The sequence below is a fragment of the Pan paniscus genome, chromosome 3 (genome assembly GCF_029289425.2).
Source record: "Pan paniscus chromosome 3, NHGRI_mPanPan1-v2.0_pri, whole genome shotgun sequence".
Taxonomy (NCBI): Eukaryota; Metazoa; Chordata; class Mammalia; order Primates; family Hominidae; genus Pan; species Pan paniscus.
The window spans coordinates 4,239,528-4,265,214 of record NC_073252.2 but is presented as its reverse complement, the minus strand read 5'-3'; the positions used below and the strand labels follow the sequence as shown (position 1 = coordinate 4,265,214).

Here is a 25,687-nt window from a genome sequence, read left to right as displayed (position 1 = left end):
GAAACTATTTCACGTTGGCAATATCTGTGATTTAACATTGCAAACATTAGAAATACAACTGGTTCTTCAGAGCTACCTAAGTCCCTCAAAATGGCAATATTAGCTTCTTCTAAATAATAAATTAGCCAGTCAAACTGTGTTCTACTGCATGTTAGAAGTTTCATCCTTCTAGTCAATGTCACATTTCAAGGCAAAGTCGATTTATATGTAAGTTAAACAAAGTGCTGTCACTAAAAGTTGAGAATTATGTCTAATGCCAATCAGAAATGGAATAAATAAGTATTAGAGGATTTGCAAGTGAAAGCAACCATAGAAATGCTATCACCAGGAAGGAAAATGTATTACCTGCAGAGGTTACAGATAGGACGCTAGAACCCAAAAGAGAAAGAATCCCTGTAAATATTTCCATTAAGTTAATCAAGAGTGGCTGGGTATGGTGTCTCATGCCTGTAATCCCAGGACTATGGGAGGCCAAAGGGGGCAGATCACGAGGTCAGGAGTTTGAGACCAGCCTGGCCAACATGGTGAAACCCTGTCTCTATTAAAAATACAAAAAATTAGCCGAGCGTGGTGGTATGCACCTGTAATCCCAGCTACCCGGGAGGCTGAGGCAGGAGAATTGCTTTAGTCCAGAAGGCAGAGGTTGCAGCGAGCAGAGATCACACCATTGCACTCCAGCCTGGATGACAGATCACGGCTCCATTTTGAAAAAAAAAAGAAAGAAAGAAAGAAAGAAAGAAAGAAAGAAAGAAAGAAAGAGAAAGAAAGAAAGAAAGTTAATCAGGGTGAAAATAGGATGAGTTTTTCACCCACAAAAGGAGATGAGATTCATGCATTCTTTCAACATGCATTCCATCAATAGTGAGCACCTGCTCTGAGCTAGGCCTGTTCTAGGTCCCAGGAAATGGGTAACCAACCAGACATGGCCCCTGATTTGGAGCTCACATTTTAGAGCAGCTAAATGGACAGTAAACAAGTGAGCAAATTAAGATCATCTTAAATTGGGGGAAGTTCTTTAGAGAAGCACTTCCATAAAGCTGAATCGCATCATAGACTATGACTGCCAGGCAGTAGGGAAGGTAATATCTCACCTGCCTGTGGATAGCAGAGTTTCTGAGGCCTTGCAAAGTATTTAGTACTAAGATTTCTGTCTTAGCTCAAGTTCCCTAAAAGCAGAGCCTGAGGCAGGGATTGAATGCATGTAATTGATTCAGGAAGAACTCTCAGGAGATAGGAGTAAGGAAAACAGGATATGGCAGGGCAGGAGCTAAGTGAGATGTGGTCTCAGCTGGAGACTGGCTCCAGTCTGATCTCACAGGGAGCGCCAGAGGATGAACTGCACCACTATGTTATCCCAGCCTAAGCTGTTTTGTTCTCCTGTGTCAGCCGGTCCCTGGCCAAGGGCTGCAGACTCTCTGGGGGCCCCAGCAGACTGGAGGAGAAGGAGCATGGTCTGTGGTCTACTCTTTTGTGCACACCCACCCACCTCTTCCCCAGCTGACACTGCTGGAGGAGGAGAGGGAGAGATGTCATCTCCTCCTATGGCAACCTGTGGGATGGCAATGGACCTTTTCCTGTTGGGTGTAATCTGCTGCCATCTCTTGCTGTCTGCAGCCTGACACAGAAGGGTGAAGGTCACCAGGTTCCACTGACAGGGGTCTTTGTCTCAAGCGGCAACCCTAGGACCGCGGGTCCCTTGCAAGATTCAGTCACATTTCATGACTGTCTGCAACACACCCCATGCCTCTGATGGAAGGAACACAATGCTCCATGCTGCACACATTTCTGCCAGACCGGGGTCCCTGATCTCAATTATCCTCTGCAGTCCCCAACTCTGGGGTCTGCAGACACATTTCAGATCCCTTCTTAGTATCTCCCAGGAGGCAGAAGCCAGAGGAAATAATCCTTGTCCCAATGCACCTGACCATGCCACCTCACTACATGCTCTTTCTCCCTCTCCAGGAAAAATCAAGCTTGTTGAATACTTACCAATATGCCCACATGCATTTAGTCCCCATAACCACTTCTTGGGGCAGCATTACCATCCCCAAGTTACAGACGAGGAAAATGAGGAGAGCATTAATATAACATGCATCTAAGTGGTGGACAAAGGATCTAACCAGGCAGTGCGGCACCAGAGCACACATTTTTGTTGTTCAGAAAGATGGGGTCTCTCTCTGTCCCTCAAACTGGAGTGCAGTGGCCTGATCATAGCTCACTGCAGCCTTGAACTCCCGAGCTCCAGCAATCTTCCCGCCTCAGGCTCCCGAGTAGCTGGGACTAGAGGCATTCACCACCAACACAGCTAATTTTTTAAAAACATTTTTCTAGAGATAGGGTCTGATCCCAAACTCCTGACTTCAAGCGATCCTCCTGCCTCAGCCTCCCAAAGTGCTGGGATTAAAGTCGTGAGCCCCCGCACCCAGCCCAGAGCACACTTTTTTTTTTTTTTTTGAGATGGAGTCTCACTCTGTCGCCCAGGCTGGAGTACAGTGGCAAAATCTCGTCCCAGAGCCCACTTTTAACCACCATATCATTCTGCCTCTGGGTAGGTTAGTCAAGCTCTGTAGCTGATCAGATGTCTTAGAGAGAAAGAGACATCAGTCTCCCCTTTTTCCAGACACCCCCAAATTTTACAAGTGATTTTCTCAGATCCCTCAGCATCAGGAATGGGGATGAGCAGGGCAGCCTTTCCCCTTCCCAACAGCCCAGCAGATATCCCAACATTACATCTCATTGGCTCTGACTAGGACATGAGCCCAAAGCTGACCAGTTGCTGTAGCCATGGCATTCAGCATCCTCAGTCCTCTGGCCAGGCCAGAGCTACATCCCACCTCTGGATCCTCGGGTTGAGTCAATACATCTTGAACCAGGTGTGGACTGAAGCTCAAGGGGGAGTCAGAGTAATGTGACCCAGCCCACCAGGGAGTGGGTGCTGAGCAGGCAAGCATTCATCACCCACTGCACACACCAGGGAAGGCTTGTGGTGGCTTAGTCCCACCTGGGGGCAAAGAAAAGAGTGCCTGCTCTGTGCCAAAATGTGATGCCCAACACTGTATCTTAAAGCTAGCTGGCTTTGTAATCCCAGCTACTTGGGAGACTGAGGCAGGGGAACCACTTGGATCCAGGAGGCGGAGGTTGCAGTCAGCCAAGATCATGCCATTGCACTCCAGCCTGGGTGACAAGAGAGAAATTCTGTCTCAAAACAAAAAAATAAAATAAAATAAAAAGCTAGCCTGCTTAATCTTCACAAAGATGCCATCTACTTTTTGGCATTCTACAGGTAGAAACACTGAGACACTGAGGCACTGGGAGATTTTAAAACTCACCACCAGCCGGGCACGGTGTCTCATGCCTGTAATCCCAGCACTTTGAGAATCTGAGGCAGGCGAATTACTTGAACACAGGAGTTCACGACCAGCCTGGGCAAATTAGTGAGACCTCATCTCTACAAATTATTATTATTTTTTTTAATTAGGGCTATGCGCGGTGGCTCACACATGTAATCCCAGCAATTTGGGAGGCCAAGGCAAGTGGATCACTTCAGCTCAGGGATTCAAAACCATCCTGGCCAACACGACAAAATTCTATCTCAACTAAAAATACAAAACTTAGCTGGGCATAGTGGCACATGTCTATAATCCCATCTACTTGGGAGGCTGAGGCACGAGAACTGCTTTAACCCAGGAGTCAGAGGTTGCAGTGAGCTGAGATTGCACCACTGCACTCCAACCTAGGTGACAGAGTGAGACTGTGTCTCAAAAATGGCCCCAGCTACTCAAGAGGCTGAGGTGGCAGAATCACTTAAGACCAGGAGTTCAAGGGTGCAATGAGCTATGATTGTACTACTGCACCACTATATATACATGTATATGTATGTATGTATCTATACACAAACATATACATTTATATGTATGTATGTATCTATACACACACATATACATGTATATGTATGTATGTATCTATACACACACATATACATGTATATGTATGTATGTATCTATACACACACATATACATGTATATGTATGTATGTATCTATACACACACATATACATGTATATGTATGTATGTATCTATACACACACATATACATGTATATGTATGTATGTATCTATACACACACATATACATGTATATGTATGTATGTATCTATACACACATATACATGTATATGTATGTATCTATACACACACATATACATGTATATGTATGTATCTATACACACACATATACATGTATATGTATGTATCTATACACACACATATACATGTATATGTATGTATCTATACACACACATATACATGTATATGTATGTATCTATACACACACATATACATGTATATGTATGTATCTATACACACACATATACATGTATATGTATGTATGTATCTATACACACATATACATGTATATGTATGTATGTATCTATACACACATATATACATGTATATGTATGTATGTATCTATACACACATATATACATGTATATGTATGTATGTATCTATACACACATATATACATGTATATGTATGTATGTATGTATATATGTGTATGTATATATGTATGTGTGTATATATACATGTATACGTGTATATATGTGTGTGTATATATATGTGTATATATATATAACACACATGCACAAATTCACCACCACCAACTCAGAAATTACCCTCTCCCTCTATTCTAAGGAATTATTTTTCATTTTGCCATCTCTGAAGTTGGAATACACCTTACAATCACTGGAATGTCACGGTCTCCTTGGCAGCATTTTTCTGCTTAGTAGCCCATAACATAATAGCACATCTTGTAACTAACAATGTTGTAGACGCTATGAGATCCTCGGGAAGCCCAGAATCTAACTCCACCCTGTCTGACTCCAAAGACCACATATTTCCTATGCCTTTGGACTGGGGCACAGATGTAGACAACTCGAGCTTTGCTGATTGTGAGAAAGGTATGAGAAATAGCCCTGATGCAATTTTCTTCTTGTACTTGCAGGGGAACAAAGCGGCATCATTCCACTATTCCAGGGGAGGTGCTAAATACGAGGGTGAGGCTGTCAAGCGGTCCCTGGTGGAGTCCTACACTCACCCAAACAGCAACGAGACAGAGCGGAGGGGAACATCGATACTGTCATGAACAGGTTCACCTAGGAAGACTTTGACTTTGTGACTCTGTGCTACAGAGAGCCAGATAACGTGGGACATCGATTCGGGCCAGAGGCAGAGAACAGGAAGTTGATGATTCAGCAAATCGACAGGACCATCGGGTATCTGGTGGGAGCCACTGAGAAGCACAGCCTGCAGAGCACCTCAGCATCATCATCACATGAGACCATGGGATGACCACCGTGAAGAAGAGACCCAATGTCAACAAGATCCCTTGTCCAACTACATCAAGTTCAGGAACTTGGTCAAGTTTGATATCGTGGGCTATGGTGGCTTTGGGATGCCCCTACCCAACTTGGGGCAAGAGGAAACCCTTTACCAGGCACTGAAGAATGCGTACCCTCACCTCCACATCTTCAAGAAGGAGGAGTTTCCAGAGCATTTCCATCTCGCTAAACATGACCAGGTTCTGCCAATCGTGATGTATGCCAACTCTGGTTACAGTATCAATGGGGTAAGTTCATTCTAAAATGAATAAAGTCACCTTGGATCTAGGAGACAACCATTAGAGAAGGGTGGTTCTGCAAAAATCAAACATAAGTGCACAGCCGGGCAGGGTGGCTCAAGCCTATAATCGCAGCACTTCGGGAGGCTGAGGCAGGTGTATCACCTGAGGTCAGGAATTTGAGACCAGCCTGGCCAACATGGTGAAACCCCATCTCTACTAAAAATACAAAAATTAGCCAGGCGTGGTGGCGCGCATCTGTAGTTCCAGCTACTCTGGAGGCTGAGGCAGGAGAATCGCTTGAACCTGGGAGGCAGAGGTTGCAGTGAGCCAAGATCATGCTACTGCACTCCAGTCTGGGCAACAGAGTGAGACCCTGTCTCAAAAAAAATAATATAATATAACATAATAAAACAAAACAAAACAAAATAAAATAAAATAAGTGCACACACTACGAGTTGTAGCCCACAGGGTCCTAAATGTTCCCCACCCCCCGCCCAACCAATGCTGCCCCAAATTACCATTATACAAGATTAATGACCAATTCAACTTGACAAGGCTGATTTAAAAATAAAAATAAGGCTGGCCATGGTGGTTCATACCTGTAATCTCAGTGTTTTGGGAGGCCAAGACAGGAGGATTGCTTAAGGCCAGGAGTTCAAGACCAGCCCGGGCAACATAGGGAGACCCATCTCTACAAAAAACAAACAAATAAATAAATAGCCAGACATGGCGATGCATGCCTGTAGTCCCAGCTACTCAGGAGGCTGAGGTGGCAGGATTTCTTGAGCCCAGGAGGTCAAGGCTGCACTAAGCTGTGACTGCACCACTGCACTCCAGCTTGAGCAACAGAGCAAGACCCCGCCTCTAAAAAATAAATAAACAAATAATAAAAAATAAACACCAACTTCATTATTCAAAACTGTGCATAGCTCTTCACTAAACATTGAATAGCAGTTCTTTCATTTTTGTCTTCCCAACAGCCCTATAAAATAGATGATCTTAGTTCCACCATTTTAAAGAAGAAATCAAAACCTAGAGAGAAGTGACTTGAGATTAAAAATGTAAGGTTGGGCTGGGTGCAGTGACTCACACATGTAATCCCAGCACTTTAGAAGGCTAACGTAGGTAGACTGCTTGAGCCCAGGAATTTGAGACCACTCTAGGCAACACAGTGAAACACCACCTCTACAAAAAATGCAAAAAAAGTAGCTGGGCGTAGTGGCACGTGCCTGTGGTCCCAGCAACTCAGGAGGCTGAGGTGGGAGAACGGCTTGAGCCCGGGGGTGTTGAGTCTGCAGTGAGCCATGATCACGCCACTGTGAGATAGGAGGCAGGACTTGACTCCACAGGCAGGGCTTGGACACCAGACCAAATTGAGGACTAGCTAAAACAGGGCTGGGGCAGAAGCAGCTTTCCATCAGACATGCCCACCAGTGTGCCATGTGAGTTTACTATTGCCAAGGCAACACCCAGGAGTTACTGCCCCTTTCCATGGCAATGACCCAATGACTCAAAAGTTACTACCCATTTTCTAGAAATTCCTGCATAAACTGCCCTTTAATCTGCATGCAATTAAAAGTGGGTATAAATGTGATTGCAAACTCTCTGCTGCTGTTCTCTGCCTCCAGGGTAGCCCTGCCCTACAGGAGCAGTCACAGAGCTGTAATGCTGCCTCTTCAATAAAGCTGTCTTCTTTTATACCTCTGGCTTGCCCTTGAATTCTTTCCTGGGTAAAGACAAGAACCCTCACGTACTTTTGAGAGGTGACAGCATGCTGGCAGCCCTCAAGCTCACTCTCGGCGCCTCCTCTGCCTGGGCTCTCACTTTGGCGGCACTTGAGGAGCCCTTCAGCCCACCGCTGCACTGTGGGAGCCCCTTCCTGGGCTGGCCGAGGCTGGAGCCGGCTCCCTCAGCTTGCGGGGAGGTGCAGAGGGAGAGGCGCGGGCAGGAACCAGGGCTGGGCACGGCGCTTGTGGGCCAGCGTGAGTTCTGGGTAGGCATGGGCTCACTGGGCCCTGCACTCGGAGTGGCCCGTTGGCCCCGCTGGACCCGGGCAGTGAGGGGCTTAGCACCTGGGCCAGCAGCTGCTTTGCTCAATTTCTCGCCGGGCTTTAGCTGCTTCCCTGCAGGGCAGGGCTCGGGACATGCAGCCCGCCATGCCTGAGGCTCCCCCCAACCCGCCATGTGATCCTGCGTGGCCTGAGCCTCCCCGATGAGTGCCGAGCCTCTCCCATGAGCACCGCCCCCTGCTCCAGGGCGCCCAGTCCCATTGACCACCCAAGGGCTGAGGAGTGCCAGTGCAGGGCACAGGACTGGCAGGCAGCTCCACCTGCGGCCCCCATGTGGGATCCACTTGGTGAGGCCAGCTGGGCTCCTGAGTCTGTTGGGGACTTTGAGAACCTTTCTGTCTAGCTAAGGGATTGTAAATACACCAATTGGCACACTGTATCTAGCTCATGGTTTGTAAACACACCAATCAGCACCCTGTGTCTAGCTCAGGGTTTGTGAATGCACCAGTCGACACTCTGTATCTAGCTAATCTAGTAGGGACTTGGAGAACTTTTGTGTCTAGCTCAGGGATTGTAAATGCACCAATCAGCACCCTGTCAAAACAGACCAATCAGCTCTCTGTAAAACAGACCAATCGGCTCTCTGTAAAATGGACCAATCAGCAGGATGTGGGTGGGGCCATAAAAGGGAATAAAAGCAGGCTGCCCCAGCCAGCAGTGGCAACCCACTGGGTCCCTTTCCACACTGTGGAAGCTTTGTTCTTTTGCTCTTTGCAATAAATCTTGCTGCTGCTCACTCTTTGGGTCCACACTGCGTTTATGAGCTGTAACAGTCACTGTGAAGGTCTGCAGCTTCACTCCTGAAGCCAGCGAGACCACCAACCTACCAGAAGGAAGAAACTCTGAACACATCCGAGCATCAGAAGGAACAAACTCCGGACAAGCCGCCTTTAAGAACTGTGACACTCACCGCGAGGGTCCGTGGCTTCATTCTTGAAGTCAGTGAGACCAAGAACCCACCAGTTCCGGACACACTATGCTCCATTTCGGGTCTCCCCTGCCCTGCATCAACTGCACTCTGGCCTGGGTGGCAGAGAGAGAGACCCTATCTTAAAAAAAGAAAGAAATGTAAGGTTAAGTGCTGCCCCCAAGCCTGAGTGGCCAATCATTATACAGAGTACACAAAGATCACCTAAAAAGTCACCACAGAAGCCCCCCGCCACTGGTTCTCATTTGCCCATATCAAAAAATATGCAAGCCTGTTCATACAAAGACACACACAGATGCTCATAGCAAAATTATTCATAATTGTCAAAGGTGGCAACAACACAAATGCCTATCAACAACAGATGAATGGGCAAACAAGTACAGTCTACCCATGTGATGGAACATTAATCAGCCAAAATATCGAATGAAGGGCTGATTCATGCTACAACCTGGATACACCTTGAAACCATTAGGCTAAGTGAGAGAAGCCAGACAAATATGAGATGATTCTCTCTCTCTCTCTCTCTCTCTGTGTATATATATATGCCCAGAATATGAAAATCCAAAGACACAGAAAGTAGATTAATGGTTGCCAGGAGCCAGGGGTGGGGATAGTCGGGGGGAAATAAGGGGTGACTGCTAATGGATACAGGGTTTCTTCTGGGGTAATTAAAATTTCGAAAATTGATGGTGATGATGGCTGCACAACTCTGTGAATATATTAAAAACCACTGAATTATGCACTTTATTTATTTATTTAGAGACAGGGTCTGGCTCTGTTGCCCAGGCTGGAGTGCAGTGGTACAATCTCAACTCACTGCACCCTCCACTTCCCAGGCTCAAACCATCCTCCCACTTCGGCCTCCTGAGTAGCTGGGACTACAGACACACACCACCATGCTCAGCTAAATTTTTTGTATTTTTGGTCGAGACAGGGTTTTGCCATGTTGCTGGGGCTCATCTCAAACTCTTGGGTTCAATTGATCCTCCCACCTCAGCCTCCCAAAGTGCTGGGATTACAAGTGTGAGCCACCATGCCCGGCCAAATTGTACACTTTAAATGGGAAAATTGTGTGGTATGTGAATTATCTTTCAATAAAGCTGTTATTAAAAAGCAGCTTTAAGGGCCAGATATAAGGGCCATGCCTGTAATCCCAGCACTTTGAGAGGCCAAGGCAGGAGGATCACTTGAGCCCAGGAGTTCAAGACCAGCCTAGACAACATGGCAAAACCTGGTCTCTACAAAAAATTTAAAAATTAGGCTTGCGTGGTGGCTCATGCCTGTAATCCCAGCACTTTGGGAGGCTGAGGTAGGTGGATCACTTGAGGTCAGGAGTTCAAGACCAGACTCGCCAACATGGTGAAACCCTGTTGCTACTAAAAATACTTTTTAAAAATTAGCCAGGCATGGTGGTGGGTGCCGAGGCTGAGGCAGAAGAATCGCTTGAACCCGAGAGGTGGAGGTTGCAGTGAGCCGAGATTACGCCACTGCACTCCAACCTGCTGAGAGACAGAGCAAAACTCCATTTCAAAAAAAGAATTAAAAATTAAAAATTAGCCAGCGGTGGTGGCTCTTGTTTGTAGTCCCAGCTACTCAGGAGGCTAAAGTGGGAGGATTGCTTCAGCCCAGGAGGTTGAGGCTGCAGTGAGCCAAGATTGTGTCACTGCACTCTGGCCTCAGCAACAGAACAAGACCCTGTTTCACAATTTTGAAAACAATTAAAAAACAAGCCTAAAGAAAACACAAAAACCAATGCTAACTGTGAGACATAAATGAGGTGGTCTATTTTTTGTTAACTACCAACCAACAATTCATGGCAGAAACAAAGTTTAAATGATGCTATAGCCAGGCGCTGTGGCTCACGCCAGTAATCCCAACACTTTGGGAGGCTGAGGCGGGTGGATCACCTGAAGTCAGGAGTTTGAGACCAGCCCGGTCAACATGGTGAAACCCCGTCTCTACTAAAAATACAAAAATTAGCCAGGCGTGGTAGCGGGTGCCTATAATCCCAGCTACTCAGGAGACTGAGGCAGGAGAATCGCTTGAACCCCGGGGGGGCAGAGGTTGCAGTGAGCCAAGATCGCACCATTGCACTCCAGCCTGGGCAACAGAGCGAAACTCCGTCTCAAAAAATAAATAAATAATTAAATAAATGATGCTATAAACCTCATGTGAGGGAAGACTGCCCCAGGTACAGCTTGAAGAACCCTTGCTGTGAATAGGAGCCAAATGCGATCATTATGTTTACAACTTGCTTCATGTTAGCTTGCTGCAACTCCAGAGTGTAACAGGTATGAGAAAACTCATGGGGTTACTGTTGAATGTTGGTGGAAATATTCACATTAAAATACAACAGTTTATCACCTAAGGTATATTTTATCCCTCAAGTGGCCCGGAACACTGTGATTACTGCACACCAATCCCACGCCCATAAACCTGGTTTATGACGTTTTGTAACAGGGTATCTTGACAGTAGCATGAGGACATTTAACGAGACAAGAACATTCCCCACTGACCAACCAGATGGTTTGAGGGAACAGGATGCTGTGCTCAGTTTAATATTCTGCTGAACCGACCATTAGCCAGAAAATCCTTTGGGTCAATGTCTCTCACTGAATCCACTTCTCATCCTCTCCACCTGCCTGCTTTGCAGTGCAGAGTAAAGTGGGCCTTCCTTGACTCTCTTCAGGGACCAACGTGCTTGAGGCCAACATGAGGACGTTCATTTTTTTTTTTTTTTTTTTTTGAGAGAGTGTCACTCTGTCGCCCAGGCTGGAATGCAGTGGTATGATCTCAGCTCCCCATGGCAACCTCTGCCTCCCAGGTTCAAGTGATTCTCCTGCCTCAGCCTCCTGAGTAGCTGGGATTACAGGCACGCGTCACCAGGCCCAGCTAATTTTTCTATTTCTTGTAGAGACAGGGTTTCACCATGTTGGCCATGCTGGTGTCGAACTCCTCACTTCAAGTGATCCACCTGCCTTGGCCTCCCAAAACGCTGGTATTATAGGTGTGAGGAAACGTGCCTGGCAGAGGGCTTTCATTCTTGATGGACTGCTCCATAGCCTCAGAGACAGTCAGACTGGTTTCTTCAACCAGAGCGGAGCAGACAGGCAATTTCTGTATGCACCAGGCCAAATATTAGACCAACTCTTCAATGTACAGAGAGCATCACATTTCTTATATGCTAGAATATCTGTTGGTCTAAAATATAAATAAATAGTATTGTAGCCGCCACAGTGGCTATAATTCCAGAGCTTTGTGGGGCTGAGGCAAGAGGTTCACTTGAGGTCAAGAGTTCGAGACCAGCCTGGGCAACATGGCGAGACACGCCCACCACCACCTGCCATCTCTACAAAAATTAAAATAATTAGCTGGGCATAGTAGTGTGGGCCTGTAGTCCCAAGTACTTGGGAAGCTGATGTAGATGGATTGCTTGAGCCCAGGAATTTGAAGCTGCAGTGGGCTATGACTGCATCACTCTACTCCAACTAGACCTTGTCTCAAAAAAAGAAAAAAGTGTTGCCATTGACATTACTTTATCATTTGAAAAGAGGGACAGACAAGAAAGGTATTTGGCATTTACCATGCAATTACCCAGAATCCTCATCCCATTCTACCCCCACCCTTCCCCTAAAAGTATATGTATATGTATTTATACCATAAAAAATACATCTATTTGGCTCTGGAACCAGATTGCTTGGGTTCAATTACCTGATCTAGCATTTGCTCCTGATGACTCAGTGCAGAAAAGCTCTGTAACTCAGTTTCCCCAGCTGTAAAATGGGGAATGGCACCTTTACTGGGCTGCCATGAGGGTAAAGGAAGTAACATATATTTATGAAGCATTCAGAACAATTCATGATACATAGTAAGCTCTATATATATGAGCTTATTATTACTGTCAGAACGATTATCATCATCTTGCTGTTTCCAATGGGTACGCTTTCTACATTCTCTTTCTTAAAGACCTTTAAATCCTTGGTATTCTCTCCACCACCACCGAGAGCAGTGTCCTTGTAGTTTAAATTCTCAAAGACTTCGTGGATTCAACAAGCATGACATTAACTAAGGGACAGTTTTCTTTCAGCGGATTGGAACCTAAAATGGCTTTTTTATTGTTATTATTTTTCAGAGAATTATAATGTGTTTCAACAAAGGCAGCCGTGGCTTTGATAATGTCCTCATGGATATGAGACCATATTCAGAGCTTTCGGGCCAGATTTCAAGAGGAATCGCCTGGCCGAGCCTTTTAACGGCATCCACATCTACCCATTCATGTGTAAGCTCCTGGGAGTCACCCCCAAACCCACAACAACTCCCTGGCAGTCACCCAGGAAATGCTCGTGAACTCCTATGTCCAGCAGCCAGGTGAGATACAAAAGCAGCTGCCAGAAAACTGTCAGCATAGTCTGCTCCGTCCTGAGATAGAAAAGAATCAAAAAGGGGTCTCATGGTGGGGAGGAGGGAATTCAAGCACAACAATCCTGTTTCCCAGCAGCTTTGGAGCCCCAGGAACAAGATGCCAATAGCTCCAAACATATAGCAGGGGAGGTAGGGAATCCCTCGACCTGCTGGCAACATTTTACATAGTGTCTTTTAGGCAAAGGGAAGGCGCTCTATAAAGTCAGGCTGTAATCCTTCCGGTCCTCAGGAAATCACTGTGTACAGTCTGCCCCCAAGATGCCCCTTCCAGATACAGAAATCAGCCCTCCTTCAATAGCACAGAAAGCTGTTCATAGGGGAGGAGCAAAACCCTGCTGTTCCCTCGATGCTGAAAAAAGGAGAGGGGAGAGTCTGAAATGAGACTGCAAATTCTCAAGACTTCAAACCCCTTCAATCTGGGTGATACAAAGGAAGAATAAAATCATCTCAGAATTTGCTGTTGCCTTCTTTTGTGGGTTGTTTACAAACACTGGCTATCTTTCCTTTTGCCAGGAGAGACTTGGATACTGTCCAGTGATCTAATGAGCGCTTAAAGCAATTACATGCAAAAAGGAGTAAGGAGCTGGGCACAGTGGCTGATACTTGTAATCCCAGGACTTTGGGAGGACGAGGTAGGAGGATCACTTGGGGCCAGGAGATTGAGACCAGCCTGGGCAACATAGTGAGACCCTGTCTCTACAAAAAATTAGCTGGGTGTAGTGTCACATGCCTGTAGTCCCAGCTACTGGGAGGCTGAGGCGGGAGGATAGCTGGAACCCAGGAGTTTGAGGCTGCAGTGAGCTATGATTGTGCTACAGGACTCCAATTCCTGCCTCTGAAAAAAAAAAAAAAGGAAAAGAGGGGAGGGCAGGGGTGATACACATCCTTTCTCTTCTTGTAAGCCACTGCCCATGATCTCCTTGTGAACATACAGGAAGCAGTCCCTTTTGTAGAAAACTAATTAAATGAATGACTAATTCACCAAATTATGGAGGATTTTTCTGCTTTTTAAGTTTTGGAATTTTGCTACAACTATTTTGTAGCCCTTCCCCTGTCCCACATCCCATTGGGAGCCTGGGATAAGCTGCGTCTGACTGTCAGTTACTGATAAGCAGGACATCCCACAAACAGATTTTCAGTGAATTGGCTTTCAGCAAATTGATCACTTGGCAAATTGTTCATTAGGCAAATGGATCATTTAGCGAAAAGGTCATTTAGTAAATCGGCTTTCAACGACTTGCCCTATGAGATTTCTCTAGAGTGAGCATTTTCTTGGTTAAATGTACATTTCATTTCCATAATGAATACTCACTGGCGGCTAGATGGGAAACTTCCCAGGGAACCAGGAGCAACCAGAACAACCTCTTAATAATCAGGCAATTAAAAACCCTCTGGTTTCTTAACAGGAGCGGAGGTACAGATGGCATCTGCTCTGCAAGGCGCAGTGATCGGGTTCAGCATTGTCACAGGAGCTCTTGCGGTTCTGTTTGTTGCTAGTGTGACATACACAGCCATTCGTCGGAAAAAGGACTGAGTGGTCTTTGGGTCTCCTGTAGTTGATCATTCATATGATAACCCATGACAACTCCTTGCCACATGCCACAGGAGGTCCAGCACTCCAAGAACCCAGCAGCCAGGGCCAGCTTCATGGGTTTGCAACCTGGACAGTCCCACAGGGACACAGAAGAGTCCCCACTGTGGTTTAATAATCTGCCATCACCATCTTGAAATTCTTTATTTTTTAACAAGGGTGGCCAGGGATAGTGGCTCATGCCTGTAATCCTAGCATTTTGGGAGGCCAAGGCAGGCAGATGGCTTGAGCCCAAGGAGTTTGAGACCAGCCTGGGCAACATAGCAAGACCCCATCTCTACAGAAAATACAAAAATTAGCCAAGCGTGTAGTCCCAGCTACTTGGAGGCTGAGATGGGAAAATTACCTGAGCCCAGGGAGGTCAAGGCTGCAGGAGCTGAGATTGTACCACTGCACTCCAGCCTGGATGACACAGAGGGATCTCGTCTAAAAAAATAACCACAAGGCAGGGCGTGGGGGCTCATGCCTGTAATCCCAGCACTTTGGGATGCTGAGGCGGGCGGATCACTTGAGGTCAGGATTTTGAGACCAGCCCGGCCAACATGGTGAAACCCCATCTCTACTAAAAATACAAAAATTAGATGGACAAGGTGGTGCATGCCTGTAATCCCAGCTACTCAGGAGGCTGAGGCAGGAGAATTTCTTGAACCTGGGAGGAGGTGGTTGTAGAGAGTTGAGGTCGCGCCATTGCACTCCAGCCTGGGGCACAAGAGTGAAACTCCATCTCCAAAAAAAAAAAAAAAAAAAAACAACCACAACAACAATGAGGGCCCCGCATGTGGCTGAAAACAACAGAAAAGTATTGTCTCGCAGGCCTGGATGCTAGAAGTCCAAAATCAGGGTGTCAGCCGGGCTTCGCTTCCTCTGAAACATGTAAGAGAGAATACTTCCTCGTCTATTCTGGCTTCTGGTGGCCGCTGGCAATGCTTGGTGTTCCTTGTAGATGCATCGCTCTAATCTCTCCTCCCTCATCACATGGCTGCCTTCTCCCTGTGTCTCTGTCTTCACCTGACATTCTCCTCTTTATTTTATTTTTTTGAAACGGAGTTTCCCTCTGTCACCTAGGCTGAAGTGCAGTGGCACAATCTTGGCTCACTGCAACCTCTGCCTCCTAGGTTCAAGTGATTCTCCCGCCTCAGCCTCCTGGGTAGCTGGGATTACAGGCGCCCGCCACCACGCAGTGCTAATTTTGTATTTTTAGTAGAGATGGAGTTTCACCATGTTGGCCAGGCTGGTCTCGAACTCCTGACCTCAAGTGATCCACCCACCTCACCCTCCCAAAGTGTGCTGAGATTACAGGCATGAGCCACCATGCCCGGCCCTCATTCTCTTCTTTTATAAGGACACCAGTCATTGCATCTGTCCCCGCAACAGCAGCCCCCAATCCAGTATGACTCATCGTTACTTGATTACATCTACAAATACCCTATTTCCAAATAAGGTCACATTCCTGGGTACCGAGGATTAAGATTTCCAATTTTTTCCCTGAGTCAATTTTTTTTTAGTCAGGGCCTCACCCTATCACCCAGGCTGGAGTACAGTTATGTGATTATAGCTCACTGCAGCCTCAAACTCCTAGGCTCAAGGGATCCCCTGACCTCAGCCTTCCAAGTGGCTGAGACTACAGGTGCACACCACCATGCCCAAGTAATTTTTTTTTTTTTTTGGTACAGATTAGGTCTCACTCTGTTGACCAGGCTGGTCTCCTGACCTCAAGCGATCCTCTTGCCTTGGCCTCCAAAAGCACTGAGATTACAGGCGTTATCCCATGCCTGGCCCTCTTTCTACATCTCAATAATTGTATCATTAGCCTGAGCTGCCCATATTCCTTATTCTGCCCATCCCTGACCAATCTCCTCCTTTAACATAACTTCCATCTCGATATCATGGGGCCTGCTGGGCACTGCAAACAGCCTAAGGAAAGTGGAAACTTTACTTAACTTTAAATCCTATTACAAATTCCACATTGAATGTAATTTATATTTGAACTATAAAAATTTTCTGTAAGTTGAAACAGGACCTATAAAGGTCTCTACACCCTGAAGCAACGTTTTAGAAAGAAATCAATTGGTGCTTTTCTGCAGAAACCATTAACCATAGGAGAGATAAAGAAAAACTTCAGTGTACTGATTGAACTTCCATGCCCATAGCTTAATTTCTAAAAGGCAATCATTCCATACTGTTAAACTGCCTTAGGTTGCTATTACTGTTATTAAAGAGACCCTCAAAGCCAGAAGCTGAATCTTGATTGTAGTTCTTGCACATACACACACACTTGCAACTGAAACCACTCAGATTGTCCTAATGCTGCACCCCATAACAACACTACCTGGAATTTTACGTTTGGTTTTAAGCATCAGTCCTAATCTTCACTTGCACCCGAACACACCGCACCTGTGAGAGCCACGTGACATTAAAAAAATCCCTTCAGTGAGGCCGGGCATGGTGGCTCACGCCTGTAATCCCAGCCCTTTGGGAGGCCAAGGCAGATGGATCATGAGGTCAAGAAATTGAGACAATCCTGGCCAACATGGTGAAAACCTGTCTTTACTAAAAATACAAAAATTAACTGGGCGTGGTGATGCCTGCCTGTAGTTCCAGCTACTCAGGAGGCTGAGGCAGGAGAATCACTTGAGCCCAGGAGGCAGAGGTTGCAGTGAGCCAAGATCGTGCCGCTGCACTCCAGCCTGGCAACAGAGGGAGACTGTCTGAAACAAAAAAATCCCTTCAGTTCCTTGATCCTTCCAGATTCAGGTCCAAGATAGATGACATTTGTCCCTCATCAGAGCCCGAACACCAAGATAAAGATTTCTTCTGGCCGGGCGCGGTGGCTCATGCCTGTAATCCCAGCACTTTGGGAGGCAGAGGCGGGCAGATCACCTGAAGTCAGGAATTTGAGACCAGCCTGGCCAACATGTTAAAACACTGTCTCTACTAAAAATACAAAAATGGCCCGGCATGGTGGCTCACGCCTGTAATCCCAGCTACTCGGGAGGCTGAGGCAGGAGAATCACTTGAACCCGGGAGGTGGAGGTTGCAGTGAGCCGAGATCGTGCCATTGCACTCCAGCCTGGGCAACAAGAGAGTGAAACTCCATCTCACAAAAAAAAAAAAAAAAAAATGTTTCTTCTGTGTGCATGGCTCAGCTCTGTGGTCCACTAGCGTCCTTCCTCAATCCGCTTCCAATCTATGGAATCAGGAAAGACTGAACCAACCTAGATTTATTAATATTTTAGTATAACATAATACAGTGTTACTTACTATGGCATTGACCGTATATACCCTTTTGCTCCTTGGAAGAAAGGCAATTAATAGCTATTATGTGAGTTAGTAAAATAAGCCCAGGATTTATGAGTGTAACTAACCTGTTCCCATTGGTTTTCCTTGTCTCCTGCAGGCAGAGAGCTGATCAAAACAGCAAAAGCAAAGCAGTGCCCCTGGCCCAGTTCTGAAGCCAACCTTCCTTAACCACGCAGACCCATCCCTGGTTAGGACTTGCTGTGGATTCTCAGGTGACTCCATCTCAGGATTCAGGGACTGAGAGGGTATATGCAACATCTCAGACCCAGAAACCGTTGATTCTGTCTAAAAGCACAGCAATAACCACATCCCACCCTCTTGATTTAAATGAAAGTGTTTGGGAGAATAAAAGATGAACCTTTTTTTTCTTTGTCAGATCTTGCGCTCATTTGGTTCTGGTGGGCAACAACAGCTATGAGAGAACAAGTGTATTCAATTAGAATTAATTCCCCTCTCTTATTCTCACAGCTGAGCAGGGCTCAAGTGCCTCTCATCTGAAAGAGGTAATAAGATTTAATCTGTCTCCTCATCTACCTTCTGCAAGTATACTTAACAAATTAGCTCTCGGGACTCTTCCAAATGGAGTTTTATGAGGCATTTGCTAAGGTAAACGTTTTAGACTTTGAACACAGTTCAGATTTCAGGGGCAGTACTGAAATCTGAACTGTGTTGCTAACTGCCCTGCTTTTCAACTCAAGACACAATAACTTTGAACTAAAATAATTATATTTTTGTTGTTTTCCACTCTGTCCCCAAGTCTATATCACCACCACCACTAATCCCACCCCGCAGGAGCTAACTCCTCCTTCCTGTCCCTGCAAGATCAAAACTCCTCCTGGAAGCCCCGCTAGCTCTGTCGGCTCACCTTCATGGCAGATATCGCTATTGTACTTTTATATTCATTTGTATGATAAGTACTTCAATGTCCACTTCTTCCACCAGCCCCTGAGACCCTGGAGGGCCTGGACCACACCTAGTTTTTCTCACTGTTACATCTGCCTTGCCAGGCGCATGGTAGGCGCTTAGTAAGTATTTGGTGAACGAATGGCTTGTTTGGTGACAGTCCAAAGGCTGGGGGACAGAGGGAAAGCTCCCTCCTGTCGGGCCCCAGACGGGTGGCGCTGATGGAGAAGCGGCTAGGATAAGGCCTCCAGGACCGAAGCGCGCACCCATAAGGCCCCTGCCAAAAAGACCTTCCTGAAGGCGGAGGAACTGCGACAGTGTCTACTTTGGCCCAAGGCCTGACTCGACGATCCCAGGGACCCTTGCCCTAACCGGCCCCGCCTCCCGGGCCCCAAACCCGGACTCGGCCCCGCCCAAAGCTCCGGCTCCTAGGGCCCGCCCCTGGCCCCGCCTCGGCCGACCATGGCCTTGCTCCTGGGCCTGCCTCAAACCCTCCGCAGGTAACGCCTCCCGAACGTGAGCCACACTCCGATCCCCGCCTCAAACCCCTCCCCGTTTCCCACACCCTGGACCCCTCGCTCCGTCTCGGCCCCGCCCCAAGCCCAGCTCCCTCTCGGCCCCTGAGCCCAGCCCCGACCCACCTCCCAGTCCCTGGGTTCCTCCCGACACCGGCGCCTCCCTAAGCTCCGCCTCCCAGGGCCCGAGCAGCGCCTGGCCATACCCCAGGGCCCGCCTCCTGAGCGCAGCCCGCAGCCCAGACTCGGACCCGCCTCCCGGACCCTGGGCCCCTCCCCACATCGGCCCGCCCTAAGCTCTGCCTCCCAGAGTCCGAGCACCGCCTGGTCATGTGCTACGACGTAGTCAACGCCCCGCCCTGGCCCCGCCTCCTGAGCCCTTCTCTGTGCTATTGTTTTCTTCTTAATAAAATGGGGGATATAATGATAGCTACCTCTTAGGGTTGTTGTCAGAGTTGAGTACAAAAGCCTGTGGATCAGTGCCTGGCTCATGGTAAATGCATGTCGGTGTTAGCTACTGTTTTTATTCGGTCTGAAAATGTTTAATAAATGCCTTCCGTGAGCCAGGCACCATGGATCAGCAGTACCCATGACAGATGAGGCTCTGCTTGCATGGGAGAGCCAGAGAACAAACAAATAAATGAATAAACAAGAAAAGACCAGATGAGAGTAGCTTTAAAGCCAATAAAACAGGGAAATGGTGAATGGAGCAACTGGGGAGAAGAGTCACCAAAGTCGGGGAATCAGGGAAGCCTTCCCCAAGGAGATGGCATTTGAACTGGGGCCTGACTGGTGAAGCAGCTAGCCATGGGAAGGGCTTGGGGAACAGGATATGCAAAGTCCCTGTGGTGGAAACAAGCCAGCTGTGGTTGAGGAACAACAGCAAGGCAGCCAGTGTGGCTGGAGTGGAGTGAGCAGGGTGGGCAAGAGGTGAGGGAGAACAGGCCAGAGAGAGGGATTAGGACCAGGTCTTGTAGGGCCTTTTACGGCATGGAAGGAGCTCTGAAGCAATGAAGTGCCTTGCCCCGTGTCACATACCAGCCGAGACAGTCTGCCTAACTCGGGAGCCAAAGCTCGCTGCTGGGCTTGAGGCCCCTGTAAGAGGACAATGTAACCCAGGCTGGTATGGGCACATTCTGCATTTCCAGTTAAACTCAGATGGCAAGCCCATCAAACCTTGGTGCAATGGCTGCCCTGGTAATTCCTGGCTGACCAGTGCAACCAGGGAGCTGGCCCATGACCTGGGTGGCAGCTAAGTAGCCAAGACTAATGTGGCCAAGAGTCAGTGTTCTAGCCGTCTTCCTGTGACTCATCCAGGTGCACCTGCGACATTTGAAGGTCAGGCTTTCAGCTGCTGTGGCTTCCGCTTCCAACTGGCTCCACGTCCCCAAGGAGAGATCACATAGCGCTTTGCCAACACATTCTATTGCATGTTTAATGTTCCTGTGAATGCACCCTTGAGATTTCTCTCTCTTCCCTCCACACAGAGCTTAGAAGCAAAGTTAAGAGACTCATCAGATTCTGAGCTTCTGCGGGATATTTTGCAGAAGGTAAGAATCCCAGAGTCCCTGGGACTCATGATCCTGCCTCCTGAATCTCTCCGGAAGACCTGAGAGAAGAACCACAGGTGTGCTTGTACCCTTTAAAAACACCCCTGTTCAAAGAACAAAATCATTGAGTCAGCACTGGAGGTGGGTGTCAGCACCTCCGACAGCTCCAGCACTTTTGTTTTCTATCTAAGACTTAGACAAAGACATCAGTAGATACAAAAATCTGCATAAGAGGGGGGAATCTAGGGAATGTTTTTTAAACCATCCACAGCAGAAACAGAGATGACAGGTGCAAAACAGCTTCTAGCATTTGGTAGATGCTCAGAGACTTTCTTTTTTGCATTTATGAGGCCTGTCCCGCCCACTCCTGTCTCTTCTAGACCTAAATGGGCCCTTGCTTTGCCCAGGGTGGGGTTTGCACTCAAATGCATCTGCATGCAGGTGAGAGGCAGGATCACCACCCGGCCCAGCCACAGCCTGACCTTGGCCTTGAGGGCCAAGTGCAGATCACCCTGCATCCTGGGTCTTCACCTTCAAAGGGCCATGAGCCCTTCAGAAAAGACAAAGCAACAGACTCCCTCCCAGAAAGAAGTGCACCAGAAGAATACATTTTCCATACAAACTCAGGGGAGGCAGACATCCTCCACCCCCACCCACCCAGCCCATCCTAGGAGCCCCAGTGAAGAATTCCTGTGCTAGAGGTGAACCAAGATTATCCACGTGGAAAAGATGCAGCCACAGCAGGGAAGACTTTCGGGGCAATACAGTAGGACAGGGCTTCAAGCATGGAGATACCTGAAGTTATCTCGCACCCTACTCTGAGTTTCACCCTGAGCCTCACTCTCGTAGGTGGTGAAGCATGAAATGTAGGGAGAGCTGCTTTAAAATCCAGCAAAAGGCTGGATACACTGGCTCACACCTGTAATCTCAGGACTTTGGGAAGCTGAGGTGGACGGAACACCTAAGGTCAGGAGTTCAAGACCGGCCTAGCCAACATAGCAAAAACCCATCTCTACTAAAAATACAAAAATTAGCTGGGCGTGGTGGTGCATGCCTATAGTCCCAGTTACTCAGGAGGCTGAGGCAGGAGAATTGCTTGAACCTGGGAGGTGGAGGCTGCAGTGAGCCAAGATCGGGTCACTGCAATCCAGCCTGGGCAACAGAGCGAGACTCTGTGTCAGAATAAATGAAAAACCAGCACCAGCCTGAAGAGCCTGTATATTGTGTGGGGTACTTTGCTGTCCTTGGGCAGAATCTGCATCCCTCCCAGCCAGCAGGCACTGCGGACCATCTCCTCCCTCTCCCTCCAGGCTCTTGTTTTCCCACCGTCCCCACTCCTGCTGCACAATTCCCTCTGCCCTCATTTCCAAGTGCCAGGCTATGGCCACCTCAGAGCTTGCACCGGCTGTTGCCACTGCCTGGAACTTGCTCGTCCTGCACTTGGCTTCTCTTGGCTTTAGTTGGAGTGTCACCTCCCCTCCATCCTGTCCCCAGGGACACATGCTCCAAGAGAGCAGTTGCCGAGTGGGCCTTCCCGCCTCTTCCATAGAGTCAGACAGTTGGCGACTGTCCTTACTGCAAACCCTGGTTCACACAGGCTCCCCTGGGAGGGAGGTGGTTTGGGCCCACATGCCCTGTGTTCCTGCTCAGAATGGGCATTAGAAATGCTGCCATAGCCTGTGCCACTGCAGTGGAAGCATTTTTAGGAAATGACTTATATCTTAAGACAAACTTCAGATGCTTGGGGCCAGAACGCTGTGTCCATCTACATCTTTGCTGAGGGATGGGGTAGCCTGGAGTTTGCCCTCTGCTGTGTTGGCTTGAAGCTCATAGGAGACTTAAGATGGGCTCTCGAGCAACCAACGTTCTGTCCTTTGCTATAGAATGTGAAGCATCCTGTGTGTGTGAAGCACCCGCCGTCAGTCAATTATGCCCAGTGCTTTCTCTCAGAACTCATGAAAAAGGTCAGTTATGGGCAGTGTCCACCCAGTAGCCGGACAGCATAGCCACCTGCATGCTGGAGCCCCCGTCCTTCCCAGGCCCTGGCCCTGCTTTGCAAACCCCAGCATGGCAGGGCCCTCCCCAGGCAACTGGCTGCAGCTGTGTGTGACCCATGGGAAACAGTGCAGGGCGGGAAGAAGGGGAGGCCAGCGTCTCTCCCTCACTCTGCCTCCTGGGGTTTCCACAGCAGCTGCTTCTCTGGGGCCCCAGCTCCTAGCATATGGATTCTCATTCCTACCAGGCTGGCCCAGCCCACAGCACTGGAACCCTCACCCACACCCTCTGTCCTGCCCGCCAAAGGGTTTGGAGTTTCCTGCTCTTCTCCATCTCTGGGTTGCCCCACGGGCCCCTGTTGGAAGTTTTTCCTCTTGCCATACCTTTGGAACTAGTTCCTCTGGTGAATTCTCCGCATTGATCCTGCTGGAATGAGCTCTTTCCTGACTGATATAGGATGGATTTTATTTTTTACTTATTTATTTATTTTTTTGAGACAGAGTCTCACTGTGTTGCCCAGGCTGGATTACCGTGGCACAATCTCGGTTCCCTGAAACCTCTGCCTCCTGGGTTCAGGCAACTCTCATGCCTAGCCTTCTAAGAAGCTGGGACTACAGGCACACGCCACCATGCCTGGCTAATTTTTGTATTTTTAGTAGTGACAGAATTTCACCATGTTGGCCAGGCTGGTCTCGAACTCCTGACCTCAGGTGATCCGCCTGCCTCGGCCTCCCAGAGTGCTGGGATTACAGGCATGAGCCACTGCACCTGGCCTAGGATGGATTTTAAAGATGGGCCCGAACATGCAGGGTTTGACATGAGGATATCGAGAGGCCATTCCTTAGTAGGTAGTAGCAGACCTGCTGAGTAAAAGGGCCACACTTTTAGCAACTAAACAATCCCCTGCTTCTCCAATAACTGCTTTCTCCCTAGTCCTCCCCAAAAGGGTGCATCTATGGTCACCAGCAGGTCTGCCCTGTGCCACCAGGAGAGGGCAGCAGTCACCCAGTGTACCCTGCTGCTGTCCTGTGAATCCTAGGACGGGGCCAGCTGTGGAGAAGCAGCCTGCTGACAGCCACAGCCTGCAGCATGGGCCGCCCTCACAGTTCTGCCTGGGCTCACTTAAAAACACCTTTTGTTTTCCTCCTCTCTGTCATGGTCATGTGGCAGCTCTCACGGAATCTTTGTCTCCTGCACTAGACTACACCTAACCCTACCCTCTCAACACCTCTTGTTGAAGGCCCTCCCATCCAGGTTTCCCTACCAAGTGGAATTATTTTTTTTTAGAGACAAGATCTCTGTTGCCCAGGATGTCCTCGAACTCCTGGGCTCAAGCAGTCCTCTCACGTCAGCCTCTAGAGTAGCTGGAACTATTCGACACACACCACCACGCCCAATGAAGTGAATATTTTATATACCAGCTGGCCGATATTACACCATTCCATCCCAAATCTCCCCTCTGAACTTGGTGAAAATCATCTGGCCATTTTTACAGATTAGAACGAAAGCAAACAAGCTCTCACTCTGTCTGCCCCCAGCACGAGGCTGTCCACACGGAGCCTTTGGATGAGCTGTACGAGGCGCTGGTGGAGACTCTGATGGCCAAGGAGTCCACCCAGGGCCACCGGAGCTATTTGCTGGTATGAGAAGGACACCCTCCTCCCCCTCACAGCCCAGATACCCTTCCTGCACAGACAAAGTGTAAACGTGGGTGTGGGTTCAAATCCTGACTCACCCATTCTGCAGTCTTAGACATGAGGTCCATTAACCTTCTTTAGCCTCAGTTTCCCTGTCTGTAAATCAAGCACTTCAACAACAGCATGTGTCGTGGGGTGTTGGGCATTTGTCCAATAGGTGACACACACTACCTGCTTCACAAGGACCTGGTGCCCAGTCCTCAAAGAATACTTGACAGGGCTGGACATGGTGGCTCACGCCTGTAATCCCAGCACTTTGGGAGGCCAAGGCGGGTGGATCTGAGGTCAGGAGTTCGAGACCAGCATGGCCAATATGGTGAAACCCTGTCTCTACTAAAAATACAAAAATTAGGCTGGGCGTGGTGGCTCATGTCTGTAATCCCAGCACTTTGGGAGGCTGAGGCGAGGGGATCACCTGAGGTCAGGAGTTTGAGACCAGCTTGGCCAACATGGTGAAACTCCATCTTTACTAAAAATACAAAAATTAGCGGGGTGTGGTAGTGGGCGCCTGTAATCCCAGCTACTCGGGAGGCTGAGGAAGGAGAATCTCTTGAACCCGGGAGGTGGAGGTTGTAGTGAGCCGAGATCGCGCTATTGCACTCCGGCCTTGGCAATGAGAGCGAATCTGTGTCTCAAAAAAAAGTACAAAAATTAGCCGGACATGGTGGCACACGCCTGTAGTCACAGCTACTTGGGCAGGTGAGGCAGGAGAATTGCTTGAACCCAGGAGGCAGAGGTTGCAGTGAGCCAAGATTGTGCCACTGACTCCAGCCTGGGTGACAGAGTTCAAAAAATAAATAAGATAAAACATAGATACAGAAAACCACAACGGAAAAACAGCATATTGAATCATCACAAGGCAGCCACCCCTTCATAGCCACACCTGGCCCCTGGCCACCACTGACCTGGGCTCCATCGCCAGAATTCCATTGTCTCAGGAATGTTCGATGAATGGAATCCTGTGTGGCCTGAGATGAGTGTCTTTCATGCCACGTGACACCCTTGAGGCCGTGCAAGCTGTTGGTATGTCAACAGTTAGCTGCTTCTCATTGCTGAGTGGCGATTGGTCCTGTCATGGTTTATTCAGCCATGTGGTGG

General features: G+C 48.2%; 1 long non-coding RNA gene across 1 annotated transcript; it reads left to right on the top strand.

Moving 5' to 3' along the window:
- Positions 1-18,350: 18,350 nt before the first annotated feature.
- LOC117978151 (uncharacterized) lies at positions 18,351-25,672 on the top strand. Its single transcript, XR_008625052.2, has 3 exons — positions 18,351-19,332; positions 20,835-20,897; positions 22,781-25,672. It is a non-coding gene; the product is annotated as an uncharacterized LOC117978151 (long non-coding RNA).
- Positions 25,673-25,687: the final 15 nt, after the last annotated feature.